This window comes from Anser brachyrhynchus, assembly GCF_964034855.1.
Source record: "Anser brachyrhynchus genome assembly, chromosome: Z".
Taxonomy (NCBI): Eukaryota; Metazoa; Chordata; class Aves; order Anseriformes; family Anatidae; genus Anser; species Anser brachyrhynchus.
The window spans coordinates 21038459-21062231 of NC_137697.1; the positions used below are offsets into that span (position 1 = coordinate 21038459).

A 23773-nucleotide genomic window follows, 5' to 3' on the forward strand; every position below is an offset into this window, starting at 1 on the left:
CTTATTTGTCATCACTCACAGCACCTGTTGGTTCCTATGTGTCATCCACCCAGCTAAGTCTGCTTACAGACTTCTCATCTTAGTTTCAGCCCCCCTGCTGAGCACCAGGAAAGTCATAGCCCATCCCTCCAGACTTCCTCCCTGTCTCCTTTCTCACTTGCAGTGCTTTTTTTGTTTACTTTGCCATTACAGACTGCTTCATGGGTACTTAGTATCCTGCTCCTAATCACCTTGTCAGATGAGCTGTAGTCTTATCAACTGTTTTTTTTATCTAATCTCCCTTTCAAACAGGCATGTACATATGCGCTGGTTTCGATTTTCTAATGTTTTCCCTCTCAGACCTGAAGTATTCAGTCCTTCTCTCATTAGTGTCTGCTCTAGCCAGTGCTCTCCTGCTGTCTGCCATCACTCAGTTCCAGTTTTCACTGTCCATCTTCTCTTGGTTTACTCTGTCCAGTCTGTTTCTTTGTCCCCTTTACATTCAAGCAGAGAGCCTGGATCTAGCAACAAGAAAAGGGACTGAGAACAAAAGAGAAAAGAATACATTTCTGTCACTAAACAAAATCTGTTATAGACTCTCCCATGATGGGTCAGAGCTGCAGCTGGAGAAGTTCCATGGCTCTGTGTAGAAGCAAGCATTATTGCCTGTGCATCTTCTGGAAATACAACTCTGAACTTAGCCTCTGTATGGAAGGTAAACAAGCTAACAGAAGTTTATAGCTTGGCTAGGTGTTCACAGGAGTTTCAGAAACATGTAATTGACATAAAGATCATCTTTCAAAATCTCATGAGATTCACAAGTAATTAAAAATAGAAGTTAAAGAAGAGTGTCAGGTAGCTTTAGTGTTGGAGAACTCTCAACCTACTTTTCAACAAACTAGTGGTCATGAGCAGTTTAAGCAGCAGTTTCTAGTGCTTGATCTATGTGTGGCTAGCAAGGCATTTGCACTGGTTTCGTTCTACTTATTTACATTTATCAAGTCAGTGTTCCTAGTTAACATCTTCAGCAGGCATAAAAAATTCTAGGAAGATTACCAATTTGTAGTCTACAATTTAGTTCTCACTCATGACGTGGAAAGTGTATAGTAGAAGATAGACATATTTTTGCCCTTATTCAAATCACCTCTTCAAACCACCTCTTCACCTATTCAAACCATCAAAAGAAGGAAAGTATGCAACTTTAGGTGCTTAATAGGACCCAAGACAATGGCTTGAAGCTGTGACAGGGGAGGTTCAGACTGGATATCAGGAAAAGGCTCATCACCAAGAGGGTGGTCAGGCACTGGAAGAGGCTCCCGAGGGAAGCGGTCGTGACAGTGAGCTGCTGGAGTTCAAGACATGGACAATGCTCTGAGACACATGATCTGGTGTTTTGTGGGTTATTTTTGTTGGTCTATTGGGGACCCAGGAGTTGGACTCGATGGTCCATGTGAGTCCCTTCCAACCCAGATATTCTACAATTAAACCTCAGTCCTCTATTACAAATTGGTACTTTTTTTTTTTTTACTGCTATGCAATTTTTCTGCTACATATAGAGATACATATAGTTATATACACCTATATACATAGCATTATATATATATGTGTGTTATGTCTACCTATTTTCTGCTAGAAATATAATGAGTTAGGACGAATCAACTTGCCACTTTATACAGTGGATGAAGGGATCTTTGAACACATGCATCACTTGTGCCATGGCAGTGTTTGTTCTTAAAGCATGTTCAAAATGACAACAACAAAAGTTACCAGCAGCTTGTAACTCCCTGCTCTACCAATGGTTGGCTGGGGCATGTTATCAGGAAAGTTTTGTGCGTCTTTGGGCAAAGGGCGTAACTTACAACGTACTCTCCCTCTCTTTTTGAGTATCTGCTGCGTGTGGTGGTAATAACACAGTTCAGCATGGGGGCTCTGGAGGGGACTTATTGTTTTGCAGGGCTTGTGAGTCTTACATCTTACATCTGTAATTCATTTTACATCTGTAATTCATTTTTAATGTCATAAAGGTGTGACTTAATCCCGAAGATATATTACTTTCTCAAACATACTTTGTACCCCTTTATTAACTGAGAAGTGGATGTGTCTTCATTGCAAGGTAATTGTCAGTGCTAGTACAGTTGCTTGTGCTAGGATAAGGGGATGGGAACACTTTCAATATACAGAGCTTGGTTTCTGTGCTTGGGTCACCCTGTGAACTTCTGAGTTTGGTCAGCCAGTGTGTTTTTTAGCAAGTGGTTTACTGTAATCTAATCACGTGTCTGTTGGGGAAAAAGGTAAGGGATGACTATTCATGTCATATACCTTACACAAACATATGGATTGTTTTATTTAATTATTCAAGTGCAAAAGAACTTTTTTTTTTTTGAAGGGAGAGGAAATAAAAATCTCCTAACTTTAAAAATCAGTATGTCTTGCAGTGATGGCACAAGCACTTAAAATATGCTTCAAAGTGTGCAGTGTGCTAGGGTTCAAGGAGAGAGGTTGAAGTTTGATTTGAATAAAAGAATGAGAATAATTTCACTTTTAAAACTTCAGTACAATGAAGTTCTCTATCCTTCGTCCTTGTTTCTTAGTCCTAAAATGTCAGAAACTGTCATCTTAAACAGTCTGTCACCCCCCCTTCCCCCCCCCCCCCCCCGCTTTTTTTTTTTTTTTTGGCAGAGCTTTTTAATAGGTCTTGGAGTATTTCCTGCTCAGTTCTTGTCAGGCTTACTGGCAGACTTATAAGGTTCTGCATAGTAGTTGTCACATATGTCCTTGACACTATGTGTCCAGCCAGGATCCTAGGAAATGAGGGGTAATAGGCAACAGCTGTACATTGTTTTTATTTCTCTGGTAGCAAAGGTCCATTTAATTTAACTCTGTAGGAATTCACTTGCACTGCCTTTCGTACCTTATCTACCCCAAGATCCTTGCAATTTTTAGAAATTCTATCCATGGTAAATGTGTGTTTGATGAGCTTGCTACGGTGGTGTTAGTCCTGGGTATGACAGTATGGTTAGCATATTAATTTATGGCATTATGGTCTCATTGTTTAGTGACATTACATCTAATCTCTTCTGTGGTGCATTGCATGGAGTGTGTGCTCATGAATAAGCAGGTAATCTCAAGTCGTTATACCTCTGTTCACAAGTATAGGTATTCTCAAGGTTCCAGCATTTAGCTGATACTGACCTGTTATGCTACTACTGTTGTAAACTGGGGAATTATTCTCCCTGCATAGATAGCAATTCAGAGGAAGGTGTGTGCAGACTGCCTGCAACTCATCAGTGCAGCCACTAGTTCTCTCCTCTGGCGTGTCTACTGCCTTTCTGTTACCTGCAGTAAGTGAAACAAGGGTTTATTATTCAGTTTAGGGTGGAAAAAAAAAGTAACAGCTCAACATAAAGCAACATTGTTAATTGTGTTGGCATGTTTGTTGGAATGGGTGCTAATGTGCCCTTTGTAATAGCCAGCCATTCTCCAGAGAATGCCACCTGCAAGCAGACACTGATAAATGAATTTGCACCAACACTTGGGATTAAAAATAAGGTCAGCCTTATGACAATGGAAACAAGATTATTAAAGAGCTACATGCTTAGAGAGGCAACCTATTTGCAGCAGAAATATAATGGGGAAGGATGTGGCAGAAAATTAATCACAATATTAATCATGCTGAACTAGATAGGGATTTTCCATGTCTTTCTCTTTCAGAACCCCATTGGTCCATCTTGCATAAGAGGTTTATTGATGGTTTATCAGAAATGTAGCTTAGTTTTTATTGATACTATAGGTCTATCCAAACACCAAATTACTTTTAAGAAAGGATCTTTTTTAAGATCATTAACCATTACAGTTTTAACGTATCACTTTAATGATTAATTATATAACTGAAAATGTTGCAAGCATTATGAAAAATCTTAAAAGCCCATTTCTACCCACTGTATTCCTTTTTAGCAATGTAGTGAAACCATGCCAGTTCCAAGGGACAGTTTTTGTCATAAACTTTAAGCTAAATCTTTCTGGTGACAGCAAAAGATTGCAAAATGATGAGTATAATGAAGTGTTAACCCTATGCAGTAGGAAGAGGTAAAGGTTCCTCAGCTAATCTTCAGGTTTTCCTTCTGGAGATTAATTTTAAATGATTATGGGGGTATATAATCCAAACTGAGGAGTTTTGCATGCACACTTTCTTTCGCATACATGCTTCCTTTCTTTTGCATGCACTTTTGTTTCAGTTGAGCTGCTGTTTGTACATACTAGTTTGTAAAACTGTTTTGAAGGGCATTGACACATAACTTCAGTATGGGTCTATTACAATTGTTGTCTAATCCACCTACATCTGCACTGGAAACAATATAGGGTAGAGTGTATAAAATAACAATTCCTCCTAAAATGATCTGAATTATTGCAATGAGTCACAAACTCAATGAGTCAACAGTGTTGTTGTGCAGCAAGTTGTGTTTTTGTCTAATATATATGAAGAAATACCTCCTATGTTCAGCACTAGTAGGTTATTTGTTGAAGGATATTTTCAGCTTAGTCCACGTCTTCTGTAAAGAAAACTGAATGAAGTCCAGAGAATATGTGAACAATTAGAAGTATTTGAAAAATATTTGGAGCTTTTTTTTATCCTAAACGAGGTTACGGACAGACATGATGACATATTCAAGTATGTCCAAAGCTGGTACATGTTTTCAGTGCTCACTGGGTTGACTGAAAAGGTAGCAGGGTTATACGTTATGAAAAAGTTTCTAACAATTGCCACTAGTTGTATTGAGCTCTTACTTCCTAGGGAGCCAGTGTGGCCCTAATCACTGGCAATTTTAAGTTTGTTTTACACAAACAGAAATGATGTAGGTATGTATAGTTCATCTTGGCAGGAGAAGCAGGTGAAGCTTCACCTACTTCTTGAGTAACTCTTCCAGTTACTCTTCACCTACCTTGAGTAACTCTTCCAGTCCAGCTGTTGGTGACTCTGCAGCAATGTCCCTAGCAGAATAAAACCCAGTCCTCTATTACACTGACCTCAGTCATCTTACTCTTGTTGGGCCTCTGAATGCAGTAAGATTTCACATGATATTCTACGTTGTGAGTCAAGTTGTGGTCTTGCACTCATGTGGCTCTGTTCAAAAGCAGATGCTATTCAAATACTATCCAGGCCCTCTCTTATCTGATTCTAGCTTGGGAAGAGTTCAGATTCTCAGGTCACATTCATCATTTCTGAGCAATCATGACTCAGACAATAGCAAGGTGTCTGAGTTCTTTGGTATTTTTTTATTGTTTTATTTATTTATTTATTTATTTATTTTTATTTTTTATTTTTCACACTGGAGAGACAAGCTTGTACAAGCCTTTCTGCATTTTTCTTTCCTAACCACACAGAGATGACAGCAGTGTTGCAACCAACTGACCCGTCAGCCCAGAGGGAAAATCGTAAAGCATCTTCTTATGGCACTGAGGACTAAACCCATAAAGTTTGGTGGACAGTGGGTAGAGCTGTGCTTTATGAGTCTGAGATAAAACACAAGAAGAGGGTGACATTGATCCACAGACCTGTTCACCTTAAAAAACAGCATTAAGATCTCAGAGATTTGGCAGCTGACTGAATCACAGACAGACATTGGAAAGTGAGGAGACAGCCCAAAATGTGGGAGGGGATTTGCAGGAAATCAGTGCTGCCAGAAATTTCAGTCTTTCTCTGGCAAGAAAGCTTTAAAAGAAACTAATCCTATGTATGAAACAGATGCCATCATAGTTGTGTGTGACTTATCCCTCGAGGGATAAGCAGGAAATTGTTTGATTTATTGTTGGTGCTTTTGCTTATTTTACATGTAGAACATAGATGTCTGAAAAACCAAGTGCTTATTAGGGTGCTAAAGGCATACATTGTGTTCTCCCCTCACTTCCTGGGCAGTCAGGTTAAAAGTTTAAATAAATAATTCTTCATTTAAGTGATGTGATTAAAAACAATCTCTAAGGGTTGATCCTTCTGCCTGTGTTGACCTAATCCAGGTTGGGAGAATGCCGTACAAGCAAACTGGAATACGAGATGCTCTTCTGGTTTTATTGTGACTTTTTGAACTGATTCCTTTTCTGCCTTGTGGGCATATATCTCAGAATTAGTAATCTGTAGCAAGTATAACCCACGGGAGAAATAACCTACGGATATGCTAATGTAGTTACTAGCCTGACCATTACCTTCACTCCTGCCTTTGGTTGTTTGCATTCTCTCTCCTTGTGCTGCCAGCCAGCAGAATGACATTGCCTGCCTGATGCATCTGCATTCACTGGCCCTTAAAGTTTCACAGTTCAGTAGAAACATGCATGTTTTTCTAGTGTTTTCCTTCTGCTAGCACACAGTTACTACTCCTCATGCTACAATCCCCAGAACACTATCAGAAGAGGATTTTTTTTTTCTAGCTCACTTTTAGCAAAGGCAAGCCAATAGAAAGAGAATTCACAAGTCAAGGTAAAAAACAATGTCTTGTGAGTGGTGACCTGGAAATGCATTATTTTTTTTCCCCTCAAGATCCCTTCATCTATTGAGAGCTTTCCAGCGTTCCACTGTACTGTTCAATGCTTAAGTAGATCCATGACAAACTTACAGAGGAGGAAAGTAGAAGTGGACACACACGGATGTGTGGAGGAAGAGTCATATCAGGAAGAACACTCAGACAGAGAAAGAGAAGAATACAATGACTGGGACTTCAGAAGCTGGCTACCTTTATTTGTCTAAAGGTAAATCAGCCATCAAAAGAAGGAGTGGCACTTCCAGCTTCATAGTCCCACCATGTCCCCTGTGCCAAAGATGGCATTTTTTTGAATCAAGAGATAGATAGGAAAACACTCTAATCCAAGAGCTAGGAAAATGCTAACTAATCCAGAAGAGGTGTAGTGGTAATGAATAGCAGTCCTGCTTCCCATGGGATCAGAACTGGTACGAAGGAGGCAGAACAGCACCAGTAAGGGACAGTGAGACTCCATGGTCAAAATGCCAACTGCTCTTTGTGAAAGAAGGTAGCAATATTCTACAGAAAACGGAGGAGATAAAAAGATTCTGACAGCAGGTGAGGGGGTCTCCAAATTGTCTATGCAACCATTCCTGCAGGTCCTTGAAATAAAGTGTCATGACATGCACAACAAGTTAAAGCTGTAGGTATACTCCAGCAAAGTCATTGTCAGTAAAAGGCAGGTTGTGCTTTCACGCACGCTGAACTGCAGAAGTGAAATGGCGTCAGAATCTGAGCTGTGATTTGGCCCGTGTATCTTGCCTGCTTCAGTTTCAGGTGTTGGTTTCAATTACGTCAGCTTTATGGATATTATGTAAACACTTTAGTGTAGATAACGCCTGGGACAGCGTTTGGAGGGATGGACTCTGGCTGAAAATTGTTAATGGCTCCCTAGGAACTTGGGACTTCCCCAAGCAATAATGCCATTCTCAGTTGTGAGAGGATGCCAGGATTCAATATCCAAGAAATTATCGGCAACTGTCAGATATGACTTGATGATCCTTAAGGGTCCCTTCCAACTCAGGATATTCTATGATTCTATGATTCTATGATATTGCCTGTGCCATTAAATGTTTGCTAATACTGTCTAGTCAGAGTGTCTTTTTAGATTCCAATTAATGTTTACAAAAAACAAAGTGGAAATGAATTCTGAGAGCTTCACAGGAAGTTTCATTGGCATGTTTTTAGTTCAGAACAGATGGACATTTGACATTCACTCAGAACAGTGCTGACTGATGTCAAAATTATATGATTTTTTTCCAGCATTGGAACTGTTTTCCAGACTTAAAAACAAAACTTCCAGATCTGAAAACCCTCTAATACTAAATGTCTGTAAATTTATGATTGCCTAATCAAGTCTCTATTTTTAGGACCTGTCTGAGTCTTCCTTGAAAATCAGTATTTATAATGACCAATAAAAGTAGTAAATGCTTTGAGATGAATAAATGATTTGTTGAATCATAATATTATTTTCCTAAATGGGAAAGGGAACTGAATCTAACATTTGCGTAGCATCTATCATTTTTTATTCTGTATTTTCTGAAGTTTGTTATGCTGCTAGTCTGAATTGCACTGAAACTTGCATGTGTGAAATATAGTATATTAACCACATTTCCTGACTAATTGTAGGTGCCTTCCTTGTAAAAAAAAAAAATAACACATTTATTAACCTCTGACTATGAATTCCACTTAGAGCATTTGACTTGGCCATTTAGCTGATCTGTCAGTATCTGTGACATTTTCTGGTGTCTCATCATGTTTTACTAATATGTTCTTAATTTACGAGTGATCTAAATTAGAAATCAAAAAGAATGACCTGGAAATTAAAACTTTTATAGTAGTTATGACAGTGAGATATTACAATAGCCATCTGGTAGGATTAAGGGTGAAAAGTATAAATACTTTTAAGGTCATAGCTTTCTCTTTTCTCAGCATGTGCGTGGACTTGCACTGTCCCACTCTTCCCCAGTTCTGCTGGCCCATATGTCCCTACAGCCTCACAGGGGCCCTGGGAAATGAATCCAGTCAGAGGCAGAACTTCACCAAGATCAGTCCTCCAGTCTGTTTTTTGCGTGCCTGTGTTGGCATAAAAGAGGGAGTGTTTCAGAGACATGCACAAATGTCCAAGGGCACTGAGAGGTCAGGCAGTTCATGTGGCTGCAGTCCTGGCTTACAACAATTTAAGCAGTATGTGAAATTAGCATTCAAGAGACCACATTGCAAGTAAAAAGAAATAATTACTGTTTTGGGATTGCCTTGTTTGGCAGAGACTAGTATTTTTTCTATTGCAGTTTTATGCTGATAAATTAAATAGAAGGAAGTTAAGCAATAGACATACGTGCCTCTTAACTTAAATCCTGTTCAATCTAGTTTTTAACTTCTACATCTGGGAATAATAGACAATGTGTACAGTCACATTTATAGTTTAGGCTCTGACAAATTCCAGCAATATTTATGGTACATCTTTGAAAATGTTGAGTAACTTCAGGATGAAGTTACTCAATAAAAGCTGACAGAGCAGACATTAACTCTTGAATCTGAAATAAAGACAACACTGTGGGCAGTCAGTTGCCGTTTGCAACCTCTGTCAGTGCAGAACTAGGGGCTGGGGCCATCTACTCAAATACTGAGAGCCAGCTTCAAACCTGTTGTGCAGAGGACAACCAGCAGGTAAGAAATCTGTGGAGCTCTTTGCCAAAGGATGCTGGGGATACAAGAAAATTCCATAAGTTCCTTGGAAGATGTGGATGGCATCCAGGCCAGTGGGCCTTCCTTTGAATAGTGTGGTCATTTGCCTTAGTTCTGAGGCACTCTGATATGAAAGGGATGTGTCTGTCTGTCTGGTTTTGAGCATATTTGGTCTTTTCATAGTTTCAGTGACCCATCCCTCTAGCTTCAACATATGCTGTTCCACCATAGTTCAAGTGGTTTGCAAATTGCTTTTTGTGAATTCCTGTGATCATTGTCATTGAGGTGAAAGGGGACTGCTTTTGTACTGCTTAGGATATTTGTTAAAAAAACACAGAGATAGGGAACATTTTTGTAACTATTTTATCAGCATGGTTGTGGTCTGTTTAGAAGCAAAGAGCAGCATCTAAAATGAAGTGAGTTTAATGGAAAAAGTATGCTGTTTGGCCAGGACTCCAGAAAACTTTTTGCAAACTGCCCTTGCTAAGAAAGGACATGAAGAGGAGATCTACAGAGCGATGCTGAGTCACATGCTGCCCACACAGCCATCCAGCTGTTCTCACATTGTTTGTTCAGCAGAGCAGGAACCTGCCTCATCTCCTCCAGCTTTTCAGCCCACCTTCCACTGTCTGCACAACTTGGTGAAAGCCACAAACTCCTTATCAGATCCAATGCAGTCATTTGGCCTGAACTTTAGGACCACCATGCTACCCACCCCCCAGAAAAAGCTAGCATTTAAAACACAGCTATCATTATTATGCAGGTTTAGTGATATTTGTTATTCTATTTAGCTGAAACTTGTCAAACATCTAACCTACAGCTATGTAATAGTCTCATGCAAACATTCTCATAGCATCTACAACCTTAGTCAACGTGTGCTTAGAAATGTGGGGAACAGAGTGGCTAGGGTTTGCAAGTGATTAGCTGCACGTGCACAGCGACCATTTTCACCCTTAGTGAAAATGTCACCCCTTCCTCCCTTAGGGGAAGTTCCCTCAGGCTCTGCAATGAACTCACACCCACCAGCTTCCTTGGCTAAATCCAGTCTCCAGCCCACTGGACCTGGATGCAGTAAATACTTCTCTGGGTGTAGGGGTTGGATGCCAGCTTCTCCCATTCTGCTGTGTCTATCTGCAGTAATGTCAGAGGAGCCTGAGCTCCCTGCCTCAGAGGATGTTGTCCCACTTTGCACTGTGTGGCTGCTGTGGGACTGTGAGCCACCTGCCCCTCTGGCTGTTCTTTGGCTAAGGGGTTTCAGTCAGATGCCTTCACTCACCTTGTGTTAAAACATGTCCTATGTAGTAACTGCCTGTGCATTACTCAGCTAGGGAAATATCAGGGTGGTCACTCACTACGTGACCCAGGTTCAGAGGTGTGTTTCAGCCTGGGTCACCCTGTTGCCCCTGATCCATGAAATCACCGCACAACCCCAAACTATGTGAGCAAAAACTTTAATATGCAGAAGTGACATGTAATACCCTGCCTGACGTGCAGAATGTGAATTTGTCAATCCCTCATCCCTTCCACATTTTACAATACGGTTAATAGTTTTACCCGTAAAGAATGTGATCTTACATTAATATAGTCCTCTGGCAGTTGATGAATGTTTGTTTGTTTATTTGTTTTTGGTTTTGTTTGTTTGTTTTTCAAAATGGTATAAAATGCTGAAGTGCAGGAGTGCTTTTATTTTAATTGCATGGAAATTCTGCATGGCTGTTGAAAGTACTCAGTGTATTAACTATCATCGATAGGTTTGATGGAAAATTAATTAGGAGCTCAGGGGTAAGAATTAAGAAAGTCTAAATGTTTCACAAATATTTGGTTGGTGAAAGCTATATTCATAGAATTTCAAAGGTTAATTTCCCATATCCGATTCAACATATCAGTTGGTGATGACAGCTTCAATACTATCCTTCTTGCTGTGAATTGGTTCATTTTCTGCAAAATGAACCACAAGGCTTTTCTACCTAATTTTTGTCTACTGCAATACCAGGGATTCAAACCAAGGAAAATTTTGGAGTTTATTCTCCCACTGTGTTTAGGTTTGTTAATAGTTTGGCAGAAAAGCTGGTTGAGCTGGTTTTTCTAGGATAGAGTCATTCCTGTATTATGTTTCCTGAGTTGGTGAAAGATTTCCTTTTTTATAACATGCATATCATAGCCTACCCACAAAAATAATTGAAATAGGATTAATTTACCTCTACTTAAAGAGATAAATTACATTTAAAGTATTTAATTAAATACTTGGTACAGGTCGTAGGAGTCTACAATGAAGTATTGTATGAAGTTTTGAAGGATTTATGGAAGGTAATTAGGTGGCGGTTCATGATGAAGACCTCTACTAAAGAGCTAAAAATCATGATATCTGGCTTCAGACCTCTTACATGGAGTGGAGCAGGCAGGAGGCAGCCCCAGCCGGCTCAGACATGAATACTTGTAACCTCTGAGTGAACCCCTGGAGCGGTCTCTCCAAAAACAGTTTCCTTTTGGCCTTACTGGGAGTTGTTTGTATCCTCTTGTGGAATAGGAGAGGTCGAGGTGATCTGTACAAGTGGAGCCTGGGGACAATGTGTCCCTCTGTCTCTGCTCTGACATCCCAGCTCCAGAGTGAACACAAAAACAGCAAAATGGGAAAAAAACATCTCTGCTTTGGGGTGGGATTCGTGCAGGTACCTGGCTGGTGCCAGCAATGCCAAGGAGCTCTGGTCAGGGCAAGGATACAGCCTGCCCCGCGTGAGAGATGCCAGATATCTAACACAGAAAACCCTGGTTCAGCTTTGCATTACTGGCTGTGGCAAAACTAAGCTCTTCATCACTCTCAGTCTACTTCCAAAAAGAAAACATGCAGAAAGAGTAGGAAGAGGAGCATTTTTTTTTTTCTCTTTTACACAGGACTTTAAGAATTGTAAAGACCTGGGATCAATGTGTAAAGGGTTTTCAGGCCTTATACCTCCTTATCCTAACACAGTGCTCCTATTTCCAAGGTAAGAGATACTGAAACCCCTGGACATTTTCATTTTCTCCTGGGGAAACTGTTCCTCTTTACTTAATATACTTAAGTGTTCATTAGCACACTGGCATCCCTCATCCTACTTATTAACAGTGACAAGGCAGGATATGACTGAACACTACACGATCTTAAAAAATGTGAAATAAAAATGCTGAGGGAAGATCTGTGCATCGCTTTTAACCTCCTGAGTGCCTTCAACACTGAAGTGAACAATTATCACATATTAAAACTCTGCAAGATTTCTGGGTTCATGCTCAAGAGGTACTCAGGAGCAACGTGTGCCCCTATTCTGTCACTAACTTTGTAACAGAATGGCTCTTACCACAACCCCCCAGCAGGAGCAACCTGTCTTAGATTACTTGATTATGGAGCTGTAAAATAATGCACTTTTTTTTTTCCTTCATTTGTGCTTGATAGTTTATGGCTTTTTAATGAGTATGTATTCTCTTTTTTTTTTTTTTAATTTGTTTATTTTTTAATCTCTCCCTTTAGGTCCCAACATACTACCACATACCAGGCAACTGGAAAAAACAAAACAAAACAAAACCACATCTGCTGAAAACTAAACAGTGGTAACAGTGTGCCTGTATTCAAGAGTTAAAGGAATGTGCTGAGTGTCCCTGCCCAGTCTCATACTGCTTTACAAGTAGTAAGCGTCACCTTTTCATTTATTGTTTGTAGCTGGAGTCACTAGAATAGACACAGATGCATTTTTAAAGTATTTTCATTTCCTCTGGGAAAATAAGGACTTTTACAATTTTAAAACAAAAACTGGATTTTTCATGTAACTAAGTCCAGCATTAAAAAGTAAAAAAGCTGTAATTATTATAATCCTCATAATAAATCCTCTTGGATGGCAATTATCAGCTCTTCAGGGCAAGGATTGCCTTGTGGCTTACTCAGTAGGTGCACTGTTTTTGCTTGACTTTTCTGGGTGCTATCAAAACACACATTCAGCTCACCATAAGGAAGAAAAGAAAACAGTCTGAAGTGAAGAAATGAGGAGGTAGCCTGGAGCAATTCCAGCACTGTGCCAGTGCCAACCCTGAGTTGTTGACACAGAGCTCACAGTACACAGAAGGCAACCAGGAAATGTGCTGCTGGGTACACCTTTCTGTTCTGTTCCCCACCCGCCTGTAAGTATTCCTGTGACGGTAAAATGGGTCGGGTGATACTGTGAAGTATCTTCCCTGCTGCAGGATGCAGGATTCCTTCCCCACTTGACAGTACTAAAGGCCTTGGGGTCTCTTAGTTTGGGTGTAGTAAACCTGTACCCAAATACACCATCAGTGTCTTCTGTTGATTTTCAGCAGTCAAATACATCTAAACTATCAAAGATAGGATGTTCTCTTATTCATATTTGTACATTCTCAGTTTTAACTCAGCTAATGTTATTCCTCAGAATGATTTCTTATCTCAATATTTCTGTCATAATGGAAGTAAGGTTCCAGTTGATGATAGCGGATAGTTGCCATCATCTGCAGCTCATTAGTCTGAAGCTCTCAATTAATCATAACCATGTTAGAAATAGGTATTGAGGACCTGGCTAATGGGAGTTTAGCCATTAACTTCCAAGGGATGAAAATATCACATCTGATCTTTTCTTGGGGTTGGACTTCAATAGAATTGAGCCATATGGATTAGGTGACACATATTGTAGCTATTAATTGGTTTCAAAAGGCTTGAAAAATCCATATTTTTGTGCTTAAATTGGAAGACAATTATCTCAAAGTGCTTTACAAAATAAAAATACTAACTTTCAGATCATCCAGGAAAAATGCACATTACTAAATCCTGATATGTGACATAAACAAAACTGTGATGAATTAGTGTGGGGAACTCTCATTTCGTCATGTGCTTTACTAGTGACCAGTTATGACTGGAATTAAAAAAAAAAAAAAAAAAAAAGGACAGTCTTCTGAATTTGGCTGGGGACCATAATCCTGTAAATAGTACTTATTTCACTGAAAGGACCAAAAAAGGAAAAGTATGAACAGTGACTTCAATTTATGCACCCAGCCCCCTGAACAGTCTGTTGCCCTCACAGTTCGAACAAAAGGACAGGTATCTGTCTTCTAGTGTATCTATTTTAATGCAATTGCCTTAATGCTTGTGACATATTAAATTCAGACCTAGAGATAGCAATATTTTAGTTTTTCTGTTCAGATGCAGGATAAGTTTTCCCAGCAGTGTTTTCTGAGCCTGTGGTGTGTTCAGTTGGGTAGTGTAGAGGCCACTGGCAGTGGTTGGAGTGTTAAAGAAGCTCCAGTACAATTAAAGGGGAAAAACTTCTTACTCCCAATAGTTCTATTCACTGTTGCTACAACAAGCAGAATGGCAAGACAGAGAACTTAAATAACTAGTTTTTACTGGTAGACAGTTCTCAAGAGATGAGCATAAATAATTCCTCTGTTTGATCAGTGATGACACATGAAGAGGTCATTACAAAGCAGTGTGCATGAGCCTTCTTCTAAGGCAGATGAATTCAGAGAGTCTGTGGAGCTGACCATTAGTTTGGGATTGGATTCCTCTACAGCCAGATTTCTCACACTTGTGCTTGTACTTGAGAAACTTCATTAGTCTACAGGGCTGCTTATCAAAAGGTCTGTCTATACTGAACCAGATCCTCCCCCACTGAGCTTCAAAGTCACAGTTGGCTTCATTTCCAGAGTGGAATGCAGGGGAAAAAAAGCAGATTATCAGTCAGCTATGTCATGCAGTTGGGGAAAAAAAATAAAAAAATAAAAAAAGACAAACATCGTACTAGATGTAGCAGGAAGAGTACAGGCTGGATAGTGAGCCAAGTTAATGTATTCAACATCTGCAAAGCATCATCTGGAGTACATTGTGGGCACTGTATTTCAGGAAAGATACAGAACAAAACAGCAAGGCTAGGGAAGGAGGACAAGAAGTCTAGGAAACAATCTGTTAAGGAGAATTTGAAAGGTTTATAATTGTTTAACCTGGAAATTAGAAGACTGGTAGAAACCAATAAATATATAAAATCTGATTGAAGAAGAAGGGAGAGGAGAGGAGAAATATAGAGGCTGGCAACAGATGTTGAGGCAGGCTATGAAGTCTCCATCACTGAAGGTTTCTGGAAACAGGTTAGACAGGCATCAGTGAAGAGTGACACAGAGACGGCTGATTCTATCTTGGGGGAAGCTGATATACAAATGCTTTCCTGAAGAGCTTTCTTTCTATCTGATTTTTAGTGACTACCACTTGATCATTGCCACTCCTCCTATAGTTACTAGTAGGAGCATATTGCTGTGAGATGCCTGGATACTCTTTGTGACCTCTATTAGGCTTTTCTATACTTGTTGCTACACAGACCACAGAAATGGGATAGCTGAACCTATTCCTTGGCTAGAGCAGGAGAGGGTAACCCCTGACCCTGCTCAAAGCATATATGCTAGCTGTGGATCTATTTATCATCTTGACATTTCCAAACCATCTGGGCTTCAGAACCAGGGATCAATGTAGATAGAGCTGGAATGACTAACCGTTTATTAGATACAAAGGTTTTCATGGCCAATAACTTTGTTTTGTTAATATATTTGCGAATGATGGCATTTCTGACTCATTATGACAGCTGCCGTTACACAATCATCTGACTAAGCCACTTATGTTGTGGGTGTTATGGGTAACAGCACTGTTAGAACTCTTGTGCTTATGGATATTTGGCTAGATGATAAAATAAAGACAGAATTGCGAAGAGGACTTGTTCCTACTGCATTGGGAGACAGGAGAACTTCCTAGGGAATAGCATTGCTGTGTGCCTCCTGAGTGCCTGGTGAAAGGGAAGAGAGGGGACAGGAGTCACCATAACCACAAAGCAGAGTGACAAGGCTGAGAGGGGCTCCTTTTCTGGGCAGGAGCACTAAAGGCTGTACTCCTCAGTTTAGGCATCTCAGTTCTTTCCTCAGTGGGAATGGGCTAAATAACAAAACCTCTCCCATGTGCGGAGGCATGCATGCTTTTCTTCCATTCAGCTCCCCATTCAGTGAGGGGACTTCAAGGTGTATACAGAGGGAGAGGCCTCCTAGGATTGTCCATTGGGTCATGTCCATTCAAGTAGGAGGACAGCCTGTTTCTGGTACTGACTGAGAAATTACAAGAGCTGCACATAGTTAAAAGCACAGTAGAACTTCAGAGGATAAAATGCTCTGCAATCCAGTACAAGATTCAATGAAAAGAAGGGAAAATCATTTGAATACAACAGTGAAAGCTATTACAGTGCGAGTCTCATGGCTATTAAAAATTGCCATATCCTCTAGCTAGATTGGAAGATAAATTTATTTCATTAAATGGTTGAGAAATTTTCTCTACTACTACCTTTTTACACGCCTGCTCATTTGTGGAGTCATAGTACTTGATGAGAAATACAGTAAGAATAATGTGAAAGAAAGGCATCTGCAAAACAATGTTTTGAGGGTTATGTAGTCATGCTTTCTACCAGGCAGTGAATTTTACAAAATTACTGTTGCAGAGTGAGTATTTCTGACACACTTGGCAAAGCTGGTCTGGGATGTGCCAAGCTTCACTGAAACTGCAGGGTGTGACAACTTTCCTTCAATTAAAAAACAGTTACAATTCTTTAGAGAATTGGCTGCTACACCCTACACACATGCCCGTGAAACTAAAACCAAGATAAGCGCAAAATTTGTAGGTGCTGAATCTAACAGAAGCCTCTGCAACAAAGACCAGAAATTTTCTTTGGACTGAGCACTGACTAGGCAGTGACAGGGGCTATGAGAAGAGAAACATAGACCTGCTGTTCTCTGGCTAACACCTTCAACCTATTGTGTAACTAGCATTTTTATTGCAACAACAAGAATTGCTACAGTAAACAAATGACAACTGTCATTTATACCTTTCCAGATGAACCACTCACAACACTCAGTAGAGTCTTAGAATAAGCAGCAAATGTACAACACGCTGAAAGAGTTGGTGGTAAGATGGCAACAACAACATATATTGGTCATAGTGCAAATCATGCTATCCTTGCTGTGTTCCAGCCAAAACATGTCAGCATTAAAGTAGGTTCTTGTCTAGTACAACAAGTAAATGTAAAAAAAATTCTATGCAAACTCATTTTTGTCACAAAACGTTTGCTTGATGAGTTTAAGCAGCTAACAGGCCCCTCATGCACAATATTGTTACTTGATTATTAAGGTTAGCTCAAGATGTTTCCCCATGTGATGTCTGTTTCCGATGATCTATAGTAGATCACCCTTAAAAACTTCTTCCTTTTGTTGCATGCAGTCTCATTGCTGCAGAATGTAACTTGTGGTTTGCTGAAGAAGCCCTGGGTTTAGTCTGTGGGCTTGGATATCTTTATTAGTGTTGTAAAAAGTAATCAGTTCTGGTTATGACTTATGAAACATGTGGGTTTTGTATTCAAGAAAGAAACCTAGGAAATGCCTGCCTGACCATGCTGCTGCCATGGTTACAGCAATGAATTTAAGGCCAGCAGAGGAGCTGTGCTTGTTCATCATCCAAGGGTAATGCCTCCTCTAGTGCCATGGTCCTACATTTCTCACCTATTTCCTTCCTTTCCTTCCTCCTCCTCCTCCATCAGAAGGCCTGGTGCAGGTTTTTCCTGTTACGAGAGTTGTAAATGTGGGCCATTTATACATTGCTTAACATGGAAGGTGAAATGCTGAAGTAAATCTGGAGGCAGTACCTCTCTTTGATGTTGCTTGTTCCTCAGGCTGAATGTAATCAATGCTGGATGCTAGTCCAGAAGGTGAAGGTGAAAAAAGAAAAACAAACAAACCAAAAAACAAAAAAAACTTGTTTCATCAAGAGACAAATAGTAAGTCCTGTGACCAAGTAAAGGTAAAATATTTGGGTAAAAATAGCAAGAGCTCTTGGCTGATTTGAAGTTTTAAAATATTTGCTCTGTGTTAACAAAACATGCGAGTAGATGAACAGATCAAGCTTTACTACTGATAGTATTTTAGAAAACGCAAATCTGTAAGACTACACAGAAGGGCTTAAAATACCCTAAATATTGTTTTTGTTTGTTTGTTTTCCACCAATATGTATCAGTTGGGCTAAGGAAAGATATATCTTCAGGCAAGCCTGTCTCTTAAATTTGAATTAATTTTCCACAACAAAACTCTTTATCTCTGGTACAGAGATATAAAATATCTAGATATATTTGAATTTAACCATTTAAAGAGAAATGTCTGTATAATTCATGGCAAAATTACAAATACATGTTGTAAGTAAAACATACTAAGTCCCTCCTTTCAAAAGAGTTTTCTAAAGATAATATGCAAAGAGAAAAAAGAAAAAAAATGATAAAGGAAAGTAGGAGACCTAAGATGAATTTCAGAGCTTCTGTAAATATAAATAAGCATTTTTACTGGAAGGGGTACTGTTTTCTTGGTCACCCCTAGCCTGTGTTTGAATGACAGAAAGCAAAAATCTTTGGCATAATTTGCATTTCCACAGGTATTTAGTTCTATAGAAAAAGTAGCATCAGCTAACTGGATTTATTATATTCTTTCTATGTAGAATTGCATGTACCTCTTAAAGTCAGCAAAGGTGGAGACAAAAAAAGGAAAACTTTGTTGTTGTTGTTTTTTAAGAAAAAAAAAAAGAAATTACACAATTTGCAGAGATATCATAGTTGTTTCCTGATGTGGCCTATAACAAAATCACACAATAAAGTATTTAGAAATACAGTTAAAATACTATTCTGAAGGAGTGAGATTTATTACCCACTGATAAAACAGTATAAAAGCCTGAGTAATTGCATTTTCTTTCTCCCCCTCTTTGTTATTCTCTCTCCAGAACTGGGTTTGTAGTACAATGTGGTTTATGCAGCTGTAAGCTTTTATCCACATACATGATGTGTAATTACTCCATTCAAGCTAGCTGGCAGGATATTTAACTTAACAAATTTCTTGCATTTTATGGTTTCTGGAAAAACTTGTCAGATATGAGTTGTATCACTTTGCAAACCCACAAGATTGCTGGAACAAAATAAAGAAAACATAATTTTTTATTCAAATTTGCAACAATAAAGATGAAAGGTTGGAACAAGCAGTAAAAATTGACAGCTGCAAAAGAGAAAATAGAAGAGGAATATTGGAGGAAAGAAATTTAAATCAGTGAGATAAGCTGTACTAAGTAAAGACTAACTCTGGCTGATAGTAAAACCCATATGATAGAGCAAATCCCCAGGGCACCTTGCTTGCAAATGATGAGAAGGACTGTGTGGTGTCTGTCTTGGATGAGAAATGATCAGTTCTTAGGGAAATATCAGTAAACAGGACATTACAGCAGGAAGCGGTCATGACAAAACACATCCTCCAGATCTGGATTCTTGTTTCCGAATAAGTGTTGTGCTGTCTGAAAGGAAGCAAGACTCCCGTGGCATGTGCTCAGCTGCATCAGCTCACTGGTTGATACACCAACATGTCCCCATGCAGGTGTGCAGCACCAAAGGGAGGCTCCACACCTGCTGAAGTATAAACTGAATGAATGGACTTAATTTTCTTCTGAAACAGAGTTTTGAAAGGTTTGGTCTTAGGATCCCAATCTGCTTCTCGTATTGCTGATGATGAGTTGCTCTAGAACACTATAAGGAGATAATAGAGCTAATAATTATAGAAAGTCTGTTTCTGATAGTCTATTCAGTTATTTCCCTTTTCCATTTTCAGGCTCTTGAGGGAAGAAGCAGTGACTGACTGCCTTCACCAGCTGAATCAAAGGGAGAAATATGGCAAGCCACCATAAGCAGGCTGCAAGCCATGCAGGACAATGACAGGGGAGTGCTCTGTGCCCAGTCTCTGTGGGCACATGCTGACCCATTCAGGAGGGTGAAAAAATATAAAAAAAGTTCCCAAGAATTTCTGCCTCCAGTACATAATGGTACAGCACAAAACAAAACAAACAAAAAACAAAAATCAGACACCAAATTCCCAATTCAAAACCCCAGAATGATCAAAGAATGACAATGATGGTGAATTCTCTAGACTTACAATGGGATAGACATGAATTTGTTTCAATGTAAAGTGCTTCATTTTGGTGATTAAACACCAAGCCAGGTCTTCATTGTTGGCATTATGTTTGTGTGTTGACTTTGTCTTCTCTGACCTGGATAGTAGTACACTGCTGTGTGCAGTGTGTTGGACAGTAGCCTCACAGCTGAAATTGCAGGCTTTGCTTTTGAGGAGAGAGGCTTGATTGTGGTGCTTCAGTGTGACAGGGACTGCTATTAGAAGCACAAAGGTAAGGAAAATGATTCCTCAGAATTTTCCTGAACCTTTATACAAAATCTGTTTTTAAAAAAATTACCCACTTTTCCAAGATATTTCCAATACTTTTTCATGTGTCCAAATCCACATAATTATCTACAGAGAGCTGTTCAGTTTTTCACAGCTCAGCATGTTCAGATCCAGTTACTAATGATCTCCACCTCAGCAAGCCAAATTGCAACAGCTGTGCCTAATCATTTTAATGCTCTCTAGTGTTGACTTGGATTATAGCATGTTATTTCTGTTCACTTCTCCAGCTCTACTAGCTATTACTAAACAACTTCTAGCACTTGCAAAATGCAAAACATTATGCAAAGACATTTATATGGGTCATGAGTTTTAACTGCATGATAGGTCCCATTCATTTTTTTATTTACTCAACATTTTGCAGGATCAAACTGCAATCAAATCAAAAAAGATGAAATGATTTAAGAAAAAACATTAGCAAACAATTTATTTAAATATCACACCTGGATCATCTCTCTCCTCCTCCAGCTGTCAGAGATCTCTATGGCAGAGCTGTAGTTGGTGATACGCTGCCTCTGAATCTTTCTGTTTCTGTCTCAGGATCCCATCACAAGACAAGAGAGATCCAGTGACAACAGCCTGTATCAAAATGTCACGTATGTTTTACAGTCACGCTCATGTTTCTGGCCTGGATTAAAATAATTATGTGGGGAACAGAGCTAGCAAACAGCAGTCCATATTTGTCTGCACTCTAGCTGCAAGGAGCAGGTTGTAATGGCAGGCGCATGCTTGGGATTAACAGATAAAGGTAATGTGTGAATTCATCAATCCCTATAAAATTGTTGCCTTGCTAAATCAAGCAGGCCTTCTCCCTGTGAATGTAGTTACTCCAGTGACAGAAGCTATGTGAGATGTTTTGCCAACAGAAGACTTGCCAATTACAAATCTCACTCCCCACGCTTCCAGCCAATATTGCTAAAACATGGATCTGCCATAGTGGCAACATTAGCAAGTTTTTTTTTTTTTTTTTTTTTTCATTTTGCATTTTTAATGTGTCACACCTCCTCACCTCCAAATATCACCTGGGACAAGTTTGTTTGCTTCCTGCATACGGAAAATGCTTAATCCCCACCTAATGGAAAAAAAAAAAAATAAAGAGGAGAGGACATGAGCAAAACAGCGTGGAAACACTGATAGATTTTATTTATTTTCATTATAGTCAAGTTTTTACTCCTTCCCTCTGAAAAGTTTTTGTTTCCTTTCCCAGCGGGTACTGCGAGGGTGCATTAAGCATGAAGAGGTGGTTAGCTTTTCCTGTTAGCTTGATCATGCTTTCCTTGAATAGCTACCACATTGCTTCGTGCTACCCTCAGTAGTTGTAACCTCATTTTAAATGTTGTTTGTGCCTGATATTGGTTCAATAAACCACTGCTGCAAGAGCAGGTCTTTTCTCTCTTGCTGTAAAATGCAGCAGCAAAAGCAGACACTGAGAAGTGCAGCACATCCTAACTACACAGTTGGTTGCACAGAAATGGCACATTCAGTAAGATTTCAGCTGTCAATGTATTGGTATAAGACTCTTGCAGTTATGTAGTATTTTTCTGATTTTTTGGGGGGTGGGTGGGCTCTGAAGCAGCAGTTTACCATTTTTGCAGTCATATCAGGCTGATGGAGGCTTTAGCCAGAAGAGCTGTGACACTAGCTCTGTGAACTTAAAAGAAAGAAAAATTGTGAATGCTTCATTTGCTGTGAAAAGATGGTATTTACTTTATGTTGTAGCAAGTATTATGCAGTGCAGGAATTGACTTATTAATCATGTCTAAATACGTAGCAGAGGTATGCATTTGTAGGCTTGCTGAAGCACTTGCAGCAGATCAATATTTGTGGAATACATATGCACGTGGAATGGTAGTGTTTTCAGACATGCTTAGACAACATAAAAATACTTTTCAAAGGCAACTATCACCACTTTATCTCGTTACCAAGAATTTAAGAGATCTATTTGATTTGTAAAGTGTTTTCATTTAAGGGTTTCGTATTAACAGCCATTTATGTGTTTGGTTTTCTTTTTTTTGATATTTGCATGCAAGCAATTGAAGCTGTGTAATGCTGCAAAATATTATCCTTAAAAAATTCAGTCAAAGACTTTTAAATTATTTGTTTTGGGTAAATGTTTCACCCGCTGACTTGTACTTATTCATTTTTGTCTTGTTCTTGCTGTGAAAATTTTATATAAAAACATGGACACTGGTTTTCTGTAACATCAGGCTAGTGCTGTGTCAGTTTTCACAGAAATACAAGACCCAGATTCAGACTGGAACAGAAGCATTCAGGGGGCTTAGTACAAACAATTTGACTTCCCAGAGTCACAAGTGACTGAGTAATTCTGTGGGTTTCACTGCATGTTATGTATCTATTGAACAAATATATTATGGCACTGAGGAAAATACAGACATCCCTTGTAGTATACATATGTCTGTGTGTGTGTATATATATATATATACATATACATGTGTATATATATATACATGTGTATATATATATACACATATGTATATATACATGTGTATATATGTATACACACACAGACATATATATACTTACGCGTCAATACTGGTTATGATTTCTTCCATCCTTAAAATGTCTCAAGTTAAAAGCATGATTTTGTGACTCTTAAGTGTTGTGTCTGCGGCTGGAACAGCAATCTTTTTGACACTGCAGGGAGCCCAACAAACTTCCAGAGGCTTGCATGTTTAGTATTACAGGTCCAAAGCAGTTTAAAGCAACAGAATTATACCTTGAATAAATAGAGACTAATTTATTTGGTTAAGATAGGAATACGTAACAAGAAATGAACACAATGGGTAAATATTTACATATTTTACTTCAGTTTATAATACAAAAATTTAAAACATTAAGTACCTATCCTCCTAGTTTGTAATACTGTCCCTTGCAAGGCTGACTGAACAGTTTCTTTAGGCTATCTGAAAATAAACCTCTATCATGAAACAAAATATCACTACATTGAAACAACTCCCAGTTACCTGAGAGATCTGAAAAAGCAGTCTCCCAGCTTTTAGCTACAGGAAGCACAGGCTTAATTTTTGTGGAAGCAGGAAGCTGTTTAACCATAGTTTTAAGATGAACTTATTTACTTTTTCTGCTGAAAAAAACCAAAACAACTGCTAATACAATATTAAACAAAATGTGAATGTATCTGAGTGTGTCATATAAATGTTTTTTTTTTGTTTTTTTTTTTTTTAGCTTTACGAATTATACAAACATATATTTTTAGTTCCTCATGTACTTATTCAGAAAGTAGCAAATACTTGAGAACAAAGAAT

At 39.0% G+C, this 23773-nt stretch overlaps 1 long non-coding RNA gene across 1 annotated transcript; it reads left to right on the top strand.

Moving 5' to 3' along the window:
* The first annotated feature begins 574 nt into the window (after window positions 1-574).
* Window positions 575-23696, top strand: LOC308185566. Its single transcript, XR_013943469.1, has 3 exons — window positions 575-9158; window positions 12679-13322; window positions 19866-23696. It is a non-coding gene; the product is annotated as an uncharacterized lncRNA (long non-coding RNA).
* Window positions 23697-23773: the final 77 nt, after the last annotated feature.